Source organism: Acinonyx jubatus, chromosome X (genome assembly GCF_027475565.1).
Source record: "Acinonyx jubatus isolate Ajub_Pintada_27869175 chromosome X, VMU_Ajub_asm_v1.0, whole genome shotgun sequence".
Taxonomy (NCBI): domain Eukaryota; kingdom Metazoa; phylum Chordata; class Mammalia; order Carnivora; family Felidae; genus Acinonyx; species Acinonyx jubatus.
Window position 1 is genome coordinate 1,693,432 of NC_069389.1, and position 22,713 is coordinate 1,716,144.

Genomic DNA, 22,713 nt, shown 5'->3' on the forward strand with positions numbered 1-22,713 from the left:
GGGTCAGAGACGACTGGAATTGGGAAGGTCGTTGACGTTGGGTGTGGTCCACAGGCACCACTGGACGTACCCAGCTCCCAGGCCTGGATGAAGGTGTTTGGCCTGAAAATGCATAACTAGGTCAGCACCGCATGAAATGTATGTAAGTAAGCATCTCAGATACATGTGTGGATATAATGGATATATGCATATATCATATACATGCATATGATATATGTAAGGAGAACATATATGATATAAAACAGTTGTACGCCTGGTAAGAAAACGCAACGGGGATTATTTTTGCAATCAGGTGGACTCCACGCAGATTGAAATTTATTTAAAATTGTCATTGTACACAGTGCTGTCTTCCTAAAAAACAATGGTCTATACCTTGCAGAATGAGAAAAAGAAATTTCGGTGGGTGTTTCATGCTCGGTGCAGAATGCAGGGGAATCAAGCATTCTGTACACAGGATCTAGCCATCTGGAGAAAGACAGGGGGGTCCAGGGACGGTAACGGGGTATCAGGACCTCCTCTTTCAAGGTGCAGAAACCCCAACGAATGCATACGCTGATTTTGCCCAGGATTTCAGAAATGGTCGTTCGGAATGGCAATCGAAAAAGGGCCAAGCGGTATTTCCCTGAGTTTTCATTTGACGTCGTGGATGAGGCGGGGAGGAGAGGACTTTTCACTAGTGTTTTTTATGCTTCTGAACACTGTTGCTTTTTGCTGCTACCTCTCATGTATCCGCCCTCACCGCTGACCCAGTAAACCCAGCAGAATGTAAAATTGTGAGTTTTGTTTTTTTGTTTGTCTGTTGTTGTTGTTGTTGTTTGTCTGTGCTGGCTCATTTACTTTGCTTCACATTAGAAATGCAATTTCTCAGGGCACCTTGGTGGCTCCGTTGGTTGAGTGTCTGACTTCGGCTCAGGTCGTGATCTCATGGTTCACGAGTTCGAGCCTCACGTCGGGCTCTGTGCTGACGGCTGAGCCTGGAGCCTGTTTCGAATTCTGTGTCTCCCTCTCTCTCTGCCCCTCCCCTGCTCGTACTCTGTCTCTCTCTCTCTCTCTCTCTCTCTCTCTCAAAAATAAATAAACAGTTAAAAAATTAAAATTTACAAATTTAAATAAGAAATGCGATTTCTCCCCCTTTTGGGGGAGGTGTGGGTGGGTCAAGGCATTTGTTTTGTTCCGTTTTGTTTGTTTCTAGGATGCCCGGCATCTGCCTGGTGATGCATCAGGTCCCTTAGGCTGCTGATGTGGAGGCCGCCATGGGGACCAAGCAGGGGAAGGTCCAGTTGTCAGGGTGCACAGCTTGTGAATCGGATAATCCCAGGGTGGCACAGGTAGGACTTTCCTGGGGTGGCCCTCACAAATGACCACACTTTCGGGGACTTACAACAACAGGTGTGTCCTCTCCCAGGTCTGTCCCCTACATCTCCCTCCACCCCCACCATGGGGGCTTCTGCTAACCTTCGACGTTCCCTCCAAAGGGGACCACAGTGTGCTATCCTGAACTATAGATTTTTGGTGATATGGACGATTTTGAGCTACAGGTGTTTGCAAGCCAGCAGACGCAGGAAAAGTTCTTTACTTTTCCCTGACTGCCTAAAAACAGAGTGTGTGAATTTCCCCTTTTCCTAAAAGAAGTCCACATTTGCAGAAACACCTCTTACCAGAAAGACAGTGACTCCTGGAGACATTTCTTACTATCCGAGAGACTTTTCTATGCACATAAGAAGACAATGCCATTTACAACACAATTTACCTTTCCCTTTCTCCAAACTTACCTCCTCCTATGGGAAGCACAAACCCCTCTTCCTCTGTTTACTCTAAGCCGCTACACAAACTCTAATCATCCGGCTGCCTCCTTGAGATACAGCTTTCTTTGTGAGCTCCCATGGTTACAAATGTACGTAATTAAAGCTAGTTATTTTCTTGTGAATTTATCGTCCGTTTAATTCGCAGCCCTCCGTTACAGAATTAGCAGGGTAGAGGAAAATGACTTTCCCTCCCCTACTGTTGGCTTGTAGAACCATCACCCCAATCTCTGCCTCTGTCTTGACATGAGCTTGTTTTTTTTTTTAGATCTGTGTCTCTTCTTCTTCAAAGGACACCTGTCACTGCCATCAGGACATGACATCATCCTAACCTGCAATGGCAATGGTCCTATTTTCAAATAAAGTCACATTCTGAAGTTCCAGATGGATGTGCATTTTGGGAGAGGGGGACACTCTTCAAGTCTCTACAAGACTCAGTCTCTTGAGTCACAGAGTTACAAATTGGGGAGAATTGTGGAAATGCTGGGCCCTGGGATTTAAGGTGCACGGACAGGGTAAGGGGAAAGGGGTCCTAATAAAGGTGGATCTGAGCCGGGAGGCCAGGCATCGGAGAGTGATCTTTCCAGATGTGGGTGTATTTTTCTCCGCTCTGTCGGGGGCGTATGACTTCCCTGACTAGATTGAATCAGCACTGTCACTCTCTAGCACGGGATGCTACGTCCCCAACGTGAGGACGGCATGGGGCAGTCAAGGATTCTCAGAAGAACGGACTTTGTCGCTCAGGCTGTGTTACGGGCACATTCTCGCCAACACGTGGTGTCATTGCCTTGTCCGTGGTCCCTCCCTAATAGCTGTGAGGTCATCCCTCGCTGCTCATCCCTCGGTTAAGCATCTGACTCGTGATTTCAGCTCAGGTCATGATCTCATGGTTGGTGAGTTCGAGCCCCATGTTGGTCTCTGCACTGATTGTGTTGAGTCTGCTTGGGATTGTCTCTCCCTCTCTCTGCCCCTCCCCTGCTCACTCTCTCTCTGTCTCTTAATAAATAAACAAACTAAAAAAAACCATATTTCATACAGTCTATCTATACTCAATGGCGTTGGTATCTCTGTTAACGTCCACGACCAGTGGCTGTGGTCCTCATGTGGCCTGCAAAGGCTATGTCAGAAATCACTGTTTATTTATTTTTGAGAGAGAAGGAGAGTACAGAGTGCGAGTTGGGGAGTGTCAGAGAGAGAGAGAGAGGGAGACACAGAATCCAAAGCAGGTTCCAGGCTCTGAGCTGTCAGCACAGAGCCCGACGCGGGACTCGAAGCCACGAACCGTGGGATCAGGACCTGAGCCGAAGTCGGTCGCTTCACCGACTGAGCCACCCAGGTGCCCCGAGATTAATTTTTAAAAACTCTATGCAAGCACGCACACATTGACACAGACAGACAAAGAAACCAGTGGGAAGCCTGACGTGTGCACCTTCTGTGAAAACACACGATCACATCTTTGACAAGTTTGCGGAAATCAGGGATATCTTCACTCATCCCATATGAGGCTGCTGGTTCTTGAAAGAGGTTTTTTACAGGTGCACGAGTATTGTACAGCCAGCCTTGACTCACTTAGTTGCACGTCAAGCCCAAAGCATCGGGAAGCTCAGGCTTTGATAAGAGCGGAGAGCTGGGGTCGGGAAACGTCTCGCTCGTCGGATCCACAGCCGTGTGTCTGCGAACGGAAGGCTCGCCCCGGAAAGCTGGCACCATCTGTGGGGCTGAGGCTGAGATCCATTGCCTCCAAGAATCTGGCAGGGGTCCGTCCAGACCCGCTTTTCCCAACGCCCGTGAAAAAGAAGGCAGTTTGGGGGATTCATAGTAGCAACATCTGGGATCTCTGGTCTACCGCGGAAAGTAAGTTTCTCATGTGCAGACCCTTGGGCGAAGGAAACCATCCAGGAATACAAGCAAGGGCAGAGGGTACATTGCAGGCATCATAGTATTTATTGTGATGTTGTGCAGTGAATCCAAATAAATCGATATAGGGGCGCCTGGGTGGCTCAGTCGGTTAAGCATCTGACTTCCGCTCAGGTCATGATCTCGCGGTTCGTGGGTTCGAGCCCCGCGCTGGGCTCTGTGCTGAGGGCCCCTCTTTCTCTCTCTATCTGCCCCTCCTCTGTTCAGTCTCTCTCTCTCTCTCTCTCTCTCTCTCTCTCTCTCTCTCTCAAACTAATAAATAAATAAACGTTTACAAAAACAAAGCGATGTAAATGCCTATCAAGGGGAGATTGGGCAAGTCAATGAGAATAAACATATTCGATGTACGAGCCAAGTGAGTTTGCTTCTCTCTGTCTTACAGGAAAGAGATGAATAGACAGGTTGGCTCCAGCCTCCCGGGGGATGAGTCAGGCTGCCGTGCTTTCAGCCAGGAGACAAGATTCAACGGATCTCAGCAACACGCCCCTCTTTACCCGAGCGGAGGACACTGAAGGCCTGCAGACAATCAGTGGCTCCTTCAAATGTCGCACCACGAGTGGCTACGTGGCGTAGGGGTGGTGGGAGCACAGGGGTCCCAGCAGGCTTCCTCAGGGTGAGCACCTGCCTGGGGTGTGCAGGATGGGGGCAGGTGGCCGTGAGCTGGAGGGGAGAGGGGAGGGGAGTGAGTCGCAGAGCAGCTCGGGGACGGCAAATAGGGAGCAGGGGACACTTAATGCAGGATGTGGACGTGATGCTGGGGAATGCCGGAGACCACCTGAGCGAGCGGTTTATTCAGAGCTTGGGAAGGAGTCGGCCGCTGAGCACAGATGTGTCAGTGGAGGCTCCGAGGCAGGCACAGGTGGGGCCCACCTGCCTTGCGGACAAAAATGGGAAAGGGCAGGTGTGCACGTGGCTGGGGGCTGGGGGCTCCGGGAAGGAGCTGGTGGCGGCTGACCAGAAGCAGGGCGTCCTATGGGATCGGTCAGGGGGAGCCTGACCCAAGCCTTGTTGGGCGGGTCCTAAGGTGGGAAGAAAACCAGGAGCAAGAGTGAGGGATCTTGGCGGGTGGTGATCAGGTCCCGGACATTTGGGGCCATTGCTGTCAGGGGTTTTGAGGCCAGCTCGCTTCAGCTCCCGGGTCAGACTTCTGTTTGCACAGCTGGTCTGGCCACGGCCGGTTCTGTATTCCGTCTCTCCGCAGGGAGGATCTGGGAGCATTTGTTGGGAATGGCGGCCACTTAAGCGTCCGAGCTCAGGGAGATTTCCTTCTATTCTGTTATCTTGCCGTTTCCGTTACCTGTGGAGTCCGCCTGTCTACTGTATCCAGAAAATCAGCTGGGTCTGTAATGAGTGTTCTGGCTCCAGGGAGTGGCTGTGTGTTCAAACCCACCAGCATGCAGGTTCCCCTGGGGTTTGTCTGAGTCTATGCGGGGGTGGAAGCTGGCTCTCAGTGACTTCAGGCATATTGTCACCCAGGATGATGCAGGAAAGACAGAAACTCACTGCCCGCGTGCCCGGTCCTGTGGGGTTATCGTCTACACGCCCCTTGAGACTAGAGGGGCATCTCAAGAAACTGCGTGCAGGAATCTCCCCAAAGGCTGAAATTCCCTTAGCCCGTATCATTTTTAATGCAAACCATCTGCTTGCATAGAAAGAAAAAAAAAAAAGAAATCCATGACCTCATTTTGCTGTACAACAGACGATTCTTTGGTTTTTCACCAAGAGGCAGAGCACTAATTAATTTTAAAAATGCTGACCTCTTTTGAATTATTTTAGTCCTTTAGATGAAAACCATGTGTCCCGGTGGTGTGGGTTTTTTACCCCTTCTATAGGCTTGAAAGCCTGGGTGTTTTTGGAAGCTTGCTATAGTTCATTGTGAACTGGCATTTTGCTCAGGATGGACAGAACAAAGACGTGCATTGTGAGCATGACAGAGAGAGAGAGAGAGAGAGAGAGAGAGACGGAGAGAGAGAGGGAGGTGCATTTTAAGGAGCATCAGACATAAATGGAATTAGGAAATTCGTTTAGCGCTGGCCAGCACGTGCAAATTGTTCGACCCGATCCAGCTAGAGCTCAGACCCAGGGAAAGGGGGAAAGGAAAATAGGAATGGAGAGGGGTGGAGAGGGGTGGGAATATTACGGCAGGGCTCACGGGGCTGAATTCACTGGTGCACTCGTGTGCGTGTACGTGCCTTCGTCAACCATCAATCATGTACTGGTCCTCGAAGAGAATATTGATTCAGAATATAATTAGGTTTGAATCCAAGGTGGCTTATTTCAGGGAGGATTCACGACTTACTGAGTCATCCTGAGGCTTGCCAGTCAAATGCTTTTTGGGGGGGAGGGGGAACCAGAGAGATTTCAGAATAAGATAGACAGAATAAAAACAGAGTTCCAAGACTGGATCGATGCCCTCCTCGCTGGCTGGGCTCCTTTGGGTCAACCACATCCCATAGCAACTGTACCTTTTTTACAAGTAATGAGGTGACAAGAAAATCACGGAACGCGATGTGCATACAGGTTAAAGAGGTCTCCTTTCCGCACCTTTTGTGGAGTTTCCTAACACCATGTATAGAATTTGTAAGCAAGGAAGATCCATGAGCATGAAAGGAGTAAGTAGGACAAAGCAGTCTTGATAAGATGGGGGAAATTATGGTTCCATGTGCTCTGTCCTGTCGAATGCTCGTCAGTCACATAATCGGGTCTGAAGAATTAGAAACTCACCCAGTTCTTGTCCGCGCCAGATAAAGGCCAGACACAGCGAGCTCAGCCATGCTGTGACTCCCCAGCGTTTCTTTGCAGGACAAGAAATTTTGACACATCGTGAGGTAATGTGCGGTTTCCCCAGAATCGGTTTTTCAATAAATGGGGCGAAAATATGGACACAGGAATTTGTGAAAGATGCTTACGGTGTCAACATCAAAGCCAGAAGGAGTTGGAGCTCTAAACATCCACTGACGTGACATCCCACAGGGAGACGTGGGTCCTTCAAAAGTGAATCAGGAAGATAAATGACTTACAAGGAAATTCAACTGAGATTAGGAAAAAGCCACGCTCAGCAGAGATTGCAAAACGTGCTGATGCTATTGCAAAGAAAGGCTGTCACATTTAATTGTTAGAAATCTCAAGGGTGCTATCAAAGAGCAAAAGAACAAGAAACAAAACTTTTAGGGATGATGGATCACTTTGGCAAATTTCACTGACTGAGTTAACCAGATAATTACCAAAAAAGTTACCTCGTTTTGGGGGGTGTGGGTGAAGCAGACAATCCTTCGGTATGATTGTTTCACCATGGAGAACACAATAAACCCATATACATCATGTGTACGGTAGAGCCCACCTCCCCTGGGGCACTGGGGCCAGCTCAGGTGCTGTCCTACCCGGGGTAGTAATCGACCCCCGTGTTACTGACACCCTGATGCCACCCAGGGGCCTTTGCCCCAGACGTGTCACCGCCTGTGGGTGTGGTCAAGGACGTCCCAACATCCCGGGGATGCACTCACAGGCTCGAAAGCCCCTGCCCCCCCTGCAGTGAAAGACACCCCCAGGGAGAGCTGGGCACCCAGCGCGGATCCCACAATTCCAAATGCATGCCTCCTGCTTTGGGGCATTTCCTTGGAAGTTGTTTTGAGATGCATTTTCCTGCAGACGGCCCCTGTTCCTTGGAGGGGACATGCTCCGGGAATCGGGGTGATGACTGGGTTGCCCCTTTTACCGTGGTGTTCCTCAGGGTTCTCCAGAGAGAGCCAACAGGATGCGTGTGCATGTGCAGGTGTATTTTAAGGAGTGGGCTCGAAGCATTGTAGGGGCCGGTGAGGACGAAATCTGTGGGGCAAGCCAGCGGGCTGGAGACACGGGCCGGCATCGACCTGGCTATCTGGAGTCCCAATTCCACAGGGCAGCGGGCTGGAAGGTCTGGCACCACCGCCCCCTTTTGTCGGGAGAGTCCACTTTGGTTTTTGTTCCTTTGTGCCATGCCTTCGACTGATTGGACCAGGCCCACCCACCTCGTATGGAAAAAATGTACTTTGTTAAAATGAGCTGATGGTGGGTGCTCATCCCTTTGGCAAAGCACCTTCCCAGCAACACCTCGCCCAGCGTTTGACCAAACAGCTGGGCACCTCAGTGGTCCAAGTCCAGGTACAATTAATCCGCATATGCATGGAGCTTGAGGGCTGGAACGGAGTGGGGGAAGGGAAGGTCCGTCCTTGGAGCCATCACCGCTTTGCTGAAAAGAGCACATTGATGGAGAGTCACAGTTAACTGCACGTGCGAGCTTGGCTGGGCCGTGGGGGTGCCAGACGTGTGGGGAAACATGATCCTGTGTGTGTCCGTGAGGGTGTTTCAGGAATAGATGAGCACTGAATGCATGCACGGAGTAGAGCACATGGCCTTCCCCAGTGTGGGTGGGCCCTGTGCCATCAGTTGAAGGCCCGACTACATCAAAAAGGCAGACGTGTGGGGCAGAAGAGAGAATTTCACCTGCTGAGTGCTGTCGAAGCAGGACAGGTGCACTCTCCTGCTTTTGGAGTGTCTGGAACGCGGGCTCTTCCCGGGTCTCGAGCCAGCTGGCGTTTGGGTGAGAACTCACACCATCGGGTAGGTTGGGGCCCCAGTTTGCCAAATTAGCCTACAGATCTTGGGTCGTGTGAGCCTCCATCATGCATCAGTCAATTTCTTATAATACATCTCTCTGTTATATGTGTGTGTGTTTATGTATATGTATATAAATGTATATGTGTAACTGTATATAGTTTGCGTATTAGTTATAAACATTAAGTACAACTAACAGGGTGCATATGTGTGTGTTTATATATACATACATAATTTATATGTGTAACTATACTATGTATATAGTCATAAACTAAATATAACTAATAGGGTGTATATCAGTGTATTTTTATATATGTGTACATGCATAAACTTATATGTGTGACTATACATATATATATATACATATATATAGTTGTAAACATTAAATACAACTAACAGGCTGTATATGTGTGTGCTTACATATATATATGTACATATATAAACTTATATGTGTCACTATACTATGTATATATATAGTCATAAACAGTAAATATAAGTAATAGGATGTATATGTGTGTGTTTACATATACATACATAACTTGTATGTGTAACTATACTATGTATATAGTCATAAACAGTAAATATAATAGGGCTTATATCAGTGTGTTTATATATATGTACATGCATAAACTTATATGTTTGACTATACATATATATATACACATATATATAGTTGTAAACATTAAATACAACTAACAGGCTTGTATTTATATATATAAATATAAATATATTAAATATATATATATATATAACACACACAGGCGTGTGTTTATATATATATGTACATGCATAAGCTTATATGTGTAACTATTCTATGTATATATATAGTCATAAACAGTAAATATAACTAACAGGCTGTATATCAGTGTGTTTATGTATGTACATGCATAAACTTACATGTGTAACTATACTATGTATATAAAGTTATAAACATGAAATATAACTAATAGGATGTACATGGGTGTTTATATATATATATGTACATGCATAAACTTACATGTGTGGTTATACTATGTATATATATATATAGAGTTATAAATATTTAATATAACTGATAGGGTGTATATGTGTGGGCTTAGTATATGTACATATATAAACTTATATGTGTCACTATACTATGTATATTAGTTATAAACATTCAGTATAACTAATAGACCATCTATGTGTGTGCATTTATGTATGTACGTACATATAAAGTTACGTGGAAAACTATCGTATCTATATTATTAGTTATAAACACTAAATAGCTCTACATAGAATTAAACCCCACAGGATGTATTCAATGTGTATACAAGCAATGAAGACCAGTGCAATATATCTGTTTCTCTATCTCCCTACCTAAAAAGAATGAAAAATCACTTCCAATGAAAAGTTAGGTTGCATTAATCCTTGTGCTGACCCCTTTACAAAAAAATCTATGTAAAAATGATAAATTGTTACTTCCAGTGGAAGGTTACATGGCATTAATCCTGGTGCTGAGCCCTTTACAAAACAAACTCTGTCTAAAACTGATGAGTTATTACTGGGAAGGGAAGGTGACCGCGTGTTAATCCCCGTGCACACCCCTTTGCAAAGAACCCTACTGGGAAGGTGAAGTAACATTAGTTAACTTCTTCCCGCCTGCTGGGGAGTCTGCCCAGACAAACCGTATCCACGTTTCAGCTCACATAGGCCACACGACACCAGCAAGGCGGGAGGGGGGGTCCCCTCTTATCACCCCCTTTTTGCAAGAGAAAAAGCCTGAGGCCCCCATCCCGAACTGGAGTCACAGAGGGGAATCCGTCAACTCTCAGGTGCTTGGGCACCAGGACGCTGGATACGGGGTGAACCCCTCTGTTCCCTTTTTCCACAAATACTGGCCTGTTTTATTATTCACAGTGGCTCTGCTTTTATGACGGGGAATGAGAGCCAGAGGGAGGGTCACGTCTTTTGGTCTTTTTGTGACGAGTAAAATGTCGCTCTGGAAGGATTTCTCTGTAGCAACAAACCTGAGCCAACCTGTCCCCCAGACAGCCGTCTTCCCTAGGAATGTAGGTGATCACCCCGGGATGGGGGAGAAAGTGCAGGAAGGCACTGAATTTGGGGGCTGCATTCCGGCACCAGGGAGGAAAGCATCAACCTTAATTCTACAGCCGACATCCTACAGCCGGGGAGAAGGAAGCCAGTTATTTGCACACGCGGGACCGAAATGAGTTGCATTTAAAAGTTCATCTTGGGGCGCCTGGGTGGCTCAGTCACTTAAGCATCCGACTTCAGCTCAGGTTATGATCTTGCGATTCGAGGGTTTAAGCCCTGCATCGGGCTCTGTGCTCGGAGCCTGGAGCCTGCTTCGGATTCTGTGTCTCCCTCTCTCTCTCCCCATCTCTCAAAAATAAATAAGCATTAAAAATTTTTTTAAAAACCTATATTTCATCATAGAATACACATTTGCTAGGTGCAGAGAATAAGGAAACTGAAGTTTCACTTCCAAGATCAGCTACACTTCCTAGCAAAAATACAAGTATCCAAAAAAAAAGAAAAAACAACAAAAACAAAAACAAATTCAAGTATCCAAACAGAAGGCGTTCCTTCTGCCTTTTTAAAAAATCAAGAGTCAGAGGCTTAATGGACTGAGCCACCCAGGCGCCCCTATGTTCTCCCTCCTTTTAATGCGCTCTGAGCTCCTGATGGCTTTGGGCAGCAGGATATCTGCACGCGAGTAAAGGTGTTAGAAAAGCCGTGTAGACGATGCAAAGCCAAATAAGGAGATGAGCTCCATGCGTAGGGGCCCTGTTGTTTATTAAGAACGTAAATTGATAAGCATCACACATTTAGGATTGACTGGGGACGTGCACAGGGTCAGACAAATGTGCTTTCGGAAAATCGAGGGGCTCCTGGGTGGCTCAGTTGGTTAAGGGTCAGACTTTGGCTCAGGTCATGATCTCACGGGTCGTGAGTTCGAGCCCCACGTCGGGCTCTGTGCTGACAGCTCGGAGCCTGGAGCCCGCTTCGGATTCTGAGTCTCCCTCTCTCTCTGCCCCTCCAGTCCCCACCCCGTTCTCTCTCTCTCAAAAGTAAACATTAAAAAATTTTTTTTTTAAATTACCAGCATCCACGTCAGGAAATAACACAGAGGGGACCCAGGACCCAGTCTCTGAGGGTCCCATGTGGCCATGGGCAGCCGGGCTGGTGGCTGGGGGCTTTGCAAACGGCCATGAGGCACAGGCTTCTCTGTGTCGGGCTCCTGGCGGGCACTGTAATGCCTGTGAAATCTGTCCTTCCTGGAGCCTGTGTTTCTAGCGTGTTTCTCTCCATTACCGTGGAATATTAATTCATTTTATGGTTGTTGAGCAATTGGGTCCCTTCCCATTTGAAGGAAGTCATAAACTTTGGGTATTTGACTCCTTTTTTTTTTTTTTTTTTTTTGTGGAGGTATGTACCATATCCACGGATGCACACGCTTTTGTGTGTATATTTGTACGTTTATACAATTGCATATACACACATGCGCGTGTACCTGCACATATAAATGCTCGTGGACATATAGGGGTGTAGACAGATAGCATGTGTGTGTGATATCACACAGCCATGCGGCCATACGGATCGCATAATTCAGAAAAGCCGTGTTTTTTTTTTCTGGTGCTGTTTTAACTGATTATACTGTTGAGCTAATAATAACTATTCCACTAAAATTATTGACATGCGGGTTATTGGATCCAGACTCTGTGTGTTTTCAATTTCCCTTTGGACAAAAGCTCATCTTCTGTTTGGAGGTCTGCTGACCTGTATACAGACAGTGCCCAATGAATGCGCGTGTTCCAATAAAACCTTATAGGCACAGAAATCGGAGTTTCCTGTAATCGTGATAGGTGCACGATACGGTTTTCCTTTTGATTTTCCCCCCCCCACTCCCAACTATTAAAAAATAGAAAAACTGTTCTCCAAGGGCTGTGCAAAGAAAGGCAGCAGAAGGGGTGGGGGAGGGGAGCATAATTTGCTGACTTGATTTGTAGAGTGTTGGATTTGTGAATGAGAAGTGAATTTCCAGGACGGGTAAGGGACACACGGAAAAAATATTATAAAAGCAATATGTTTAGGCAGAATATCTCACCTGCACGCTGGCTGTGGTGGGCATTTCTATTAGGGTATCGTGTTCTTTCTCTAGTATGTTAGGGCCCCTCCCCACCGAGCTACCGAAAAGTGTAAAATGAAATGAAAGGAAATAAAATACAGTAAAAGTAAATTAAACTGAAATAGAAACAAAATAAAACGACATAAAAACAAAAATGAAATAAAATGAATGACTTTTTCTTTTTTCAAAAAAGTTACCAAGAAAACAAAATAAAATTATCTGCTTTTTCTTTTCTGCAAATAGTTAACAAAAATAAATAAAATTATAAAATGATAGAATAAAATAAATTAGAAAATAAACAGCTTTCTCTTTTTTTCAAAAAAGTCACCAGAAATAAATAAAATAAACCATTTCTTCTTTTTTTTCATTTCTTTTTTCAAAGAAGTTATCAACAAGAAACAAAGTCAAATAAACTAATTTTTCTTTTTTCAAAAAGCTTACCAAAAACAAGTAAAATAAAATAATAAAATAAAATAAACAGCTTCTTCTTTTCTCAAAAAAGTAAACAAAAGTAAACAAAATAAATTAAATCACTTTTTCTTTTTTCAAAAACCTTACCAAATAAAATAAAATAATAAAATAATAAAACCAAATCAAATAAACGGCTTCTTCTTTCTTTCAAAGAAGTTGCCAAAAATAAATAAAATAAAATAATAAAATAAAAAACAGCTTTTTCTTTTCTCCAGAAAGCAAACAAAAATAAACAAAATAAAATAAATCATCTTTTCTTTTTTCAAAAAACTTACCAAATAAAATGAAATAAAATAAAATAATAAAATAATAAAACCAAATAAAATAAAGCCAAATAAAATAAAATGAAATGAAATAAGGCTAACTTTTCTTTTTTCAGGTCTGACATTTCCTCTCTGTGAACACAGGACAATGAGAAGGGAGGCGGTGGTGCTCTGTGTAAGGGAGTCGCTATCTGTGAACGCACGGCCATCTGCAGGATGGCAAGGAAGGTTTAATATAAAGCTGCCAGGGTGGCATGAAAATGAGTCAAATCTGCACCAACTATGGCTGACCCAGAAATTCCCTTCTGGGAAGGACATTTCTCTACTCTTTTCCTCTAGGACGAACGAGCCGCGTGATGGGATTTGTGCAAAGAATGTAATGAGGTAAAGGATTTTTGAAAAAGCAGCTTCTGTTCAAGGCGTGCGTTTGCGGGGACACGGAAGGTGTTGGCCACGTTTCTACCCAGGAAAAATACAACACGGTGCGTTTTCTGATCCTCTTGTCCCATTCTTAAGTTCTTCCTGTTTTTAATGTTTTTCTGAGACTCTTATCTAGCAAGCACACTAAGAACAAACCCGACATAAACGTGAACTTCACATCCAATTTTCTACAGGCAACCTGTCACACTTTAGCTTGAGGAAAGGGTGAGTGGGTCAGACCAAGGCAGCGGAACAGGGCAACGGGCAAGCTTGAGCAGGGATAATAAACATGCAAACAGACCTCCGTTCATGGAAAGGGCTCCTTCATCACATCCGGATGGATTTTCACAACCTGCCTTGTCAGAGAAAATTGTTCTGAACTGAAGGCAGCTGAGGAGTTCTGGGCCTTGCCCTATCTGCCCAAAAAGCAGGGCATAAGTTGTCCCTTGGGAAGGTGACTGTTATCACTGCACGTGGCAAGAGTCTACCTAAAGAAAACTTAGCAAAAAAACTTGTAAAAAAAAGAAAAAACCTTATCAACCCTCCCCCCGTCTTCCATTAATTTCCCCCATCAATCCTAGTCACTTTCCCACAATTTGCCACCTCTCAAAGCCTAACCCCCTTTCCTTAAAATGGTATAGATGCCCCTGAATGTAGCCACTTACTTGAGTTTTTACTTCTTTTCTGCAAATGTTGGTGCCCGTAAAATATTAATAAAATTCTATGCTTTTTACCCCCTGCCTTCAAACTGTCCTCTAAGAGTTTAATTCACACCTCCCGGGAACCACATCTAAGAGGGTAGAGGAAGTATTTGATCTGAACACCAGTCAATGTTTAAATGCTGGGGATGTTGAAATTGAGACATTTACTTCCCAAAAGCTTGTTGGCAATTACTGACCATCCCTCATGTACCCCGACATTGTTCTTTGATTCATAGCAAGAATACCACTAGAAGTCACCTCATTGACCCCTTTAGTCCAGCTGACCTTCAGATTTCAACCTGACCACGGCACCCTCCTCATCATGTCTCCCGGCTCTCGAACATCATTACCTCTTAGTGTAAAAGCAAGAGCAAATGCAGGATTTATAACCTTAGTCAGCGCTCTGGCTGATTTTATCCCTGCAACACGGGGGTTTGTTTCTGGTCCTGAACCCTGGGGACTCAATGTCCACGCAGAGATAAAACACAGGTGGCTGCCCCCAGGCCCCCTAAAGTTTCTGCGACAGTCCGCATCCCTTTCCACACCCCACTGAGTCCGCTTTATCCCTAAAGCTACCAGATCTTCGTAAATTTAATTAATTATATGTGGTTTTTTAAATACAATTTATTGTAAAAAATTTTCAAATCTTTACTTATTTTTGAGAGACAGCGAGCAAACAGGGGAGGGGCAGAGAGAGAGGGAGACAGAGAATCCGAAGCAGGCTCCAGGCTCCGAGCTGTCCGCACAGAGCCCGACGTGGGGCTGGAACCCACAGACTGTGAGATCATGACCTTAGCCGAAGTCAGAGGCTTCACCGACTGAGCCCCCCCAGGCGCCCCGAGCACGCAATTTATTTTGAAGCAGTTTTAGATTTGCAGAAAAGTTGCAAAGACGGACTTTCACCAGCGCTGGCCTCCTTGAGCCTAGAGGAGGAAGAGGGAAACAGACACAGGGGATCCGGCACAGGGTGCGTCCTGCACCCACAGGGAGAGCGCGGATCTCATCTCAAAAAAGTCGTGGTTCCCACGTGGGTGTGACGCGTCTGCACAGAGCAGGGCAGGTGCACCGAGATGCACAGGGCGGAGGACGGGGTTGTGGCTTCCGAGGTCGGCCAAGGGTCGTGGGAGAAGCCAGTGGAATAGGTGCGCCCTCTGGCAGGTGCCTCTGGGCGCCGGCTGTGTGCCCGCTCCGTGCCCATCAGACTCTGCCCACGAGAGGGCCTCACGGCCGTGATCGCTTTGCAGGACTTTCTGCTGGCGCTCAGCTAAGGCCCCGCTTGGCCCCCGACGCCTCCTTCTGCCCCGGTGTCTGCTGAGTGGCTCCCAGCTCAAAACAGTCATTAAATCAATTGTCATCCCAGGCCGGATGCCAGGGATAGTTTCCACAATAATGCGGGAGGCGGAAGAATTGCAGACAGTGGGGGGCGCTCCGTAGTGGGGGAACCTTAGCACAGCTTGGTTCCTTTATGTTACAGAGTAACGCCTTGCTGTTTAAAAAAAAAATTAAGGTCGCTTGGAGGTGGAGGGAGGGCGAGTTGGGACTTTGGGGTGTAGTGGGCACAGAGTTTCAGTTTTGCAAGATGAAATGTTTCTGGAAACGGACGGCACAGCAGTGTGAATAAACTTCTTACCACTGGCCCGCACACGGAAAGTGGTGCCGTATGGATTTTACCACTATGTTATTATTGTATCTTCTTTTCTTTTCTTTTCTTTTCTTTTCTTTTCTTTTATTATTATTTTATTTTAACCTCCCTTTATTTTATTATTTTATTTTAACCTCACTTTATTTTATTGTTTTATTTTAACCTCGCTTTATTTTATTATTTTATGTTATTTTAACCTCCCTTTATTTTATTACTTTATTTTAACCTCGCTTTATTTTATTATTTTATGTTATTTTAACCTCCCTTTATTTTATTACTTTATTTTAACCTCGCTTTTTTTGTTATGTTATTTTATTTTAACCTTGCTTTATTTATTATTTTATTTGTATTTTATTTTATCTTGTTTAAATTAAATTAAATTCAGTATTACTTCATTTTACGTTACTTCATTTTATTTTATTATTTTATCTTATTTTAATTAAACTTCACTTTATTTTATTATGGTACTGTATTTTATTTTATCTTGTGTAATTTAAATTTAATTTAATTTAATTAAGAATTCCTTTGTTTTATTTTATTTTACTTATTTTAGTTTATTTTATTATTTTATTTTTTAACTTTATTTTATTATTTTACTCTATTTTATTTTATCTTGTTTAAATTAAATTAAATTTAATGTAATTTAATATTCATTTTACTTTATTTAACTTCGGTTGTTTTAATTTAACTTCACTTTATTTTATTATTTTATTGTATTTTATTTTATCTTGTTTACGTTAAATTAAATTTAGTATTACTTCATTTTATTTTATTTTATTTGACTTCATTTTATTTCATTATTTTATTTACTTTATTGTATTTATTTACTTTATTAAATTTTAATTTAATTTGACTTCATTTTTTTATTTTATTACTTTATTTTATTTTATGTTATTTATTTTAATTTTTTTTTCCAATGTTTATTCTTGAGAGACAGAGCGTGAGCAGGGGACGGGCAGACAGAGAGGGAGACACAGAATCTGAAGCAGGCTCCAGGCCCTGAGCTGACAGCACAGAGACTCACATGGGGCTTGAACCCATAAACCTTGAGATCATGACCTGAGCTGAAGTCAGATGCTCAACTTACTGAGCCAGCCAGGCATCCCTATTTAATTTAATTTAATTTAAATTTAATTTAATTTAACTTCATTTAATTTTATTTTACTTCATTTTGTTTTATTTTATTTATTTTGTTCTACAGTCTTTTTAAAAATTTTTTTTTCCTTTACATTTATTTATTTTTGAGAGACAGAGTGAGACGGAGCATGAGCAGGGGAGGGTCAGAGAGAGAGGGAGACACAGAATCCGAAACAGGCTCCAGACCCTGAGCCATCAGCACAGAGCCTGATGCGGGGCTCAAACTTACAGACTTCGAGATCATGACCTGAGCCGAAGTTGGATGCTTGACCGACTGAGCCACCCAGACGCCCCTATTTTGTTCTACAGTCTTAAAAAAGTTATTGGCCGCTTGGTTCCTTAAGTGAAAAACTAAAGCAAAAGGAAAAAAGCCCGTGTGTACAATAAAGCCCTGTTTATGTGCTGACGTGTCCAGGCGATCCTTTGCACGTTTGCACGTCTGTCCCTGAATACAAGTCGGTGTGCACGCACATGTGCCCCGAAATGCCATCACGGGGACCTTGATGGCTTCACCATGGAAAACCCGAGGAAAAAGTTGGTGGGGAACCTATTCAGGAGATATTTTCCAGGCTTTATTGACTGTAGCGATCTCGTCCTGCAGCAGGTAGGCGGACCTGGGCCATACGGGAGTTCTGGAAAGTTCCATGCGTGGAAACAAACAAGCAAACAGACAAAAAAGTAGGTGTTTACACATGTGCACGACCATGCCGGCTGGGATCTCTTAGCGGAGTTCAAGGCTTCGCGTGCACACGTTCGTGCCCCTCGGTGTTGGGCTTTCCAACGCTGCAGGTGTCAGCATCAGGGAAGACACAGTAGGAAACACTCGTCGAGGAACCCTGCTTGTCCTTGTCGCTCAGACCCTGGGAAGGTGGCCAGTCTGCGAGTTCCCTCGCCACGTTCGCTCTTGGGGCCGAGAGCTAGGCAGCCAGCGGTCAGCTGGCTGCAATTTCTTCTGTAACTGTGCTTAGGAACGTCTCCCCCACCCTTACGGTGTCTCTCCTCCCTTCTTCCTTCCCTCCCTCCCTTCCTTCCTTCCCTCCCTCCCTCCCTTCCTTCCTTCCTCCTTCCTTCCTTCTTCCTCCCTCCCTTCCCCCACCCTCCTTCTGTCCTTCCTTCCTTCCTTCCTTCCTTCCTTCCTTCCTTCCCTCCATTCCTTTCTTCCTTCCCTCCCTCCCTCCTTCTGTCCTTCCTTCCCTTGTTCCTTCCTTCCCTCCTTCCTTGCTCCCTCCCTTCCTTCCTTCCTTCCTCCTGCCTTTTTCCTTCCTTCTTCCTCCCTCCCTTCCCCCCTCCCTCCTTCTGTCCTTCCTTCCTTCCTCCCTGCCTCTGTCCCTTCCTTTCTTCCTTCCTTCTCTCCCTCCCTTCCTTCCTTCCTTCCTTCTTCCTTCCTTCCTTCCTCCCTCCCTTCCCCCTCCCTCCTTCTGTCCTTCCTTCCTTCCTTCCTTCCTTCCTTCCTTCCTTCCTTCCCTGCCTCCATTCCTTCCTTCCGTCCTTCCCTCCCTCCCTCCTTCTATCCTTCCTTCCCTCGTTCCTTCCTTCCCTCCTTCCTTGCTTCCTTCCTTCCTTCCTTCTTTCCTTCTTCCTTCCTTCCCTTGTTCCTTCTTGCCTTCTTCCTTCCTTCCCTCATTCCTTCTTTCCTTATTCCTTCCTTCCCTCCTTCCTTCCCTCCCTCTCTCCCTTCCTTCCTTCCTCCTTCCTTCTTCCTTCCTTCCCTCATTCCTTCTTTCCTTATTCCTTCCTTCCCTCCTTCCTTCCCTCCCTCCCTCCCTTCCTTCCTCCTTCCTTCTTCCTTCCTTCCTTCCTTCCTTCCTTCCTTCCTTCCTTCCTTCCTCCTTCCTTCCCTCATTCCTTCTTTCCTTATTCCTTCCTTCCCTCCTTCCTTCCCTCCCTCCCTCCCTTCCTTCCTTCCTCCTTCCTTCTTCCTTCCTTCCCTCATTCCTTCTTTCCTTATTCCTTCCTTCCCTCGTTCCTTCCCTCCCTCCCTCCCTTCCTTCCTCCTTCCTTCTTCCTTCCTTCCTTCCTTCCTTCCTTCCTTCCTTCCTTCCTCCTTCCTTCCCTCATTCCTTCTTTCCTTCTTCCTTCCTCCCCTCCTTCTTTCCCTCCCTCCATCCTTCCCTCCCTCTTTCCTTCCTTCCTCCCTCCCTCCCTCCCTTCCTCCTTCCTTCTTCCTTCCTTCCTTCCTTCTTTCCTTACTTCCTTACTTCCCTCATTCTTACTTTCCTTCTTCCTTCCTTCCCTCCCTCCCCCCTTCCTTCCTCCCTTCCTTCCTTCCATGCCTTTACTGAACACATTTCATTTTTAGACCGTTTCAAGTTTCATTAGGTCCTTGGTGTGATTCCCTTTCCAACCATGGAACCATCTGCCCCACAGCCTGGAGCGGATCTGCCCTGTGCCTGTGTTGGAGGAGAGTTGTGTGGACTGCATTTGCGGGACAGGAATTACTGTGTGCCTATGATGTGACCCTGCCACCTCCCCGCCTCCCGCAAACCATCCCGTGCACTTGGGAGGGAGGCTGCCTCCCATGGCTGCAGCAGTGGAATCAAGGCCAGACGCAAGGGAAGGGAAGCAGCAGGGTTAGACGAGGAGGCCCAGGGGTGGGGGGTGAGGCCGGGAGGTTTGATGCTTCATCCCTGATGGAGGGTGAATTCTTCAGCTCTGAGTCAAGTGGAGGAGGAAGCCGAGGAGGGGGTCCAGGAGCCGGTAAATTCATGGGGGAGGGTCCCCTGGGAGTCTTTCAGAAAGCACCTGACGTACGATAGCTTCACTTACGATAGTTCGAGTATATGATGGTGCAGCATCGTATGTGACACCAAGACCAAGATATTGTTCCCAAACCTTTTCTCGTTTGCGTGTGCGTAGTGCAGGCAGATTGACCCCTCCCCCCCCCCCCCCCCCCGTATTCTTTGCCTCCGATAAAACGTCGGGAAGGCGATGCTGTGCGCGCATGGGTGGTTCGAGGTGAATCTTTGCTCCAACGCCAGGAAGTGTGATTCACTTTTGGGAAATGTTGGGTAACTGGGTAGTCACCACCTTTTAAGGAAGCCGTAGAAGCTGGAGGGAGGTTTGACCCAGCGGAATCCCTCATCTGTGCTGTCCTCGAGTGACAGAAGTCACCTTGGGTCACGGTCTAATGGAACTCCGAAATCCAGTTCGGGAAGTTGGGTGACCTTTCAAGCCCCAGGCTCAGGCACGGCACGTTAAATGGCTCATGACCCACAGTGACTCACACGTGAAGGGCCAGGAGCTTCAGACACGGGTCACTTCAAGACGGTCCTCCCCAGAACCGAGCCTCCCGGCCGTAAAGAAATAAGTCACGGTGATGCCTCCATCGCTGGCGTGACCTGATCTCCATTAACGAACAAAAGGAATGAGAAATATTCCAAGGGATTCCATAATTCCATTCTTTCCTTGAAAAAGAAAATTCCAGGCTGGGATAGGAAATATCCACATCTGCATTTACCCATCTTGCCTCAATAATGACTTGTGAATGGAAGCATTCCCAGGTCTTGGCGACAACGCCTACGGTCAGAGTTCAAGGCAAGAGTGTTTCCTGAAGCAGGACGTAACAGGAACAGAGCCCATCTCTATAAGCATGGGGTGCACGCCCTGGGAGGCGTGGGCTTGACCTCAGCTGGGCAGGGTGCACCCTGCTTTGGTCAGGGTTATGGGGGAACCACCAACCCGTCCTTGACGAGTCTCTTCCTCTTTGGTCCCTTTCACTAGACCCTTTGGATGACACGTTCTCTCTTCCTGGACGTGCTCATACCTGCCTTCAAGTCTGTGCTCTGGGGGTCAATGTGTGTCCTTGAGCAGAACACTTTGCTGGTTAAGATGCTCAAAATTTCCTGGCGGGATGGGCTCTTTGCAAAAGCTTGAGTACAGAGTAGGTGTGGCTTGTCCTGGGTGTCCTGTATCCCCAGCTCCTGCAAGCTTGGAGCATCCAAAACACACCCTTGGGGTGTCTCCCTATCCACCTGTAATGCTCCCTGTGTCTACATGGCCCAGATGGACTGCCATGTTCTAGACGTGTTTCCTTTCCATCCTCGGGTCAAACAGCACGTGGCCCACTGATTCCTTTCTGGAGGTCCTTGGCCTTTGGGGACCCGTCAGAAGTCAACCCTGCCATGACGATGCTGGAGATCCCATTCCCGATGCCTTGTGAGGTGCAGTGAGGCGGGAACTTCTGCCCTCCATGGTTGGGTAGAACTTCTGCCCTCCAAGTTGGGTGAAGACATTACATTCACTTCTCTCTCTCTTTATAGAAACAAGAGTTGTATTGCCTGCAATGGAATCATGCCATGTGAACTAGACAGACGCAGGCCAGGACTGAGCGTGCGGGCAAGACAGTTTTCCCATTTCGGCAGGAAGGACTTGGGGTTTGCAGAGCGGAGGTGGGGTCTTGGCGAATGGTCAGGAAGCACAGGCGGGATGGTGCAGGAAATTTGGGGGACCCAGTGAGGCTCTTTGGTGGTGGAGTCACTGGAAATGGTCATAAAGTTGTCTCCATGAGTACATGGAACACGGCTTCGGGGTAAGAGTCCAGGCAGGAGAAGAAGATATAGTGGCCATCATGCAGCAGAGACCAGAGCTTGAGTAGAATGGGACCAGAGGAAATCCCTGGGGGAACTCTCCAGATGGTCAGTAGGGTTTATCAAGAACTGTAGAGATCCCGCCTGTGACGAAATGCAGCCTATCGTTCCATCTTGTTCCTTCGGCTGAACGTTTGGACACAGAACATGGACGGAAGTTACCATTGGAGGAAATCCCCATAAATACACATCTGCTTAGCATTTTGGCTCCTTTACAGAGAAGGGGAGCGTTCTTAGCCGAGTGGGTATCCTTAAGGGCTTTCTGTCTGTCTTATCTCGCCCACCGGAGAAGGGGACAATTACTATGATAGTTCCTGTATGCAGGTCGGGCCGGTGGATGGCTGCCTTGTGAGGCCCTGCAGCCGGTGGGGAAGGGGACTCACAGAGAGCGGACCGTGCATGCCCATTCTTGCAGGGCAGCTCACAAGGAGTGTGGGCTTGATGTGACTGCACCTTTACCAGCACAAGGAGCCCCTTGCTGGCCCCGTAGAGAGAGGCAAACCAGAGGTGGCCCCTGGAGACCTAAATCTCCGCCCTCATTGCCTGTGGAAGCAAGCCTTCCCCTCCTGGCCTGCAGGATCCATGAAGAATGTTTAGAGTCGGAGTTTCCTGTGCACGGCCTTAAAATCCCACATGTGGGCCTGGCCCCCTGAGAGCCAGGAATCTCATAGCTCACGGGGCCCAGGGGGCCCAGCATGCGGCCGATCTCACGCGGGGCGGGTCGGGTGATGACAGCTGCTTTGTGCATGCCCGGGGGGAGTTGCAGGCACTTGACGAGGACTGATCTGTAGAGAAGGCCATGCTGAGGGGAGCACAGAGAGTGGGGACCCGCAGAGGCAGGGGGCACGGGATTTACACCTGCTGCAGGGGCTTTGGTGAGAGGGCAGGCCCCTTCCATGCTGTGCACCAGATGCCCTGAAGGAGGAAGGAGGAAGAAACCAGGACGTGCCCAGGGTTTTTGCGACACCAGATCTGTTGTGATGCTTTGACTGCAAGCGGCCAGAGGGCGGCTGGAAAGATGGTCCTGGAGTAAAGAGGCCACGGGCATAAACGTGGTTCCTGACGTGCAA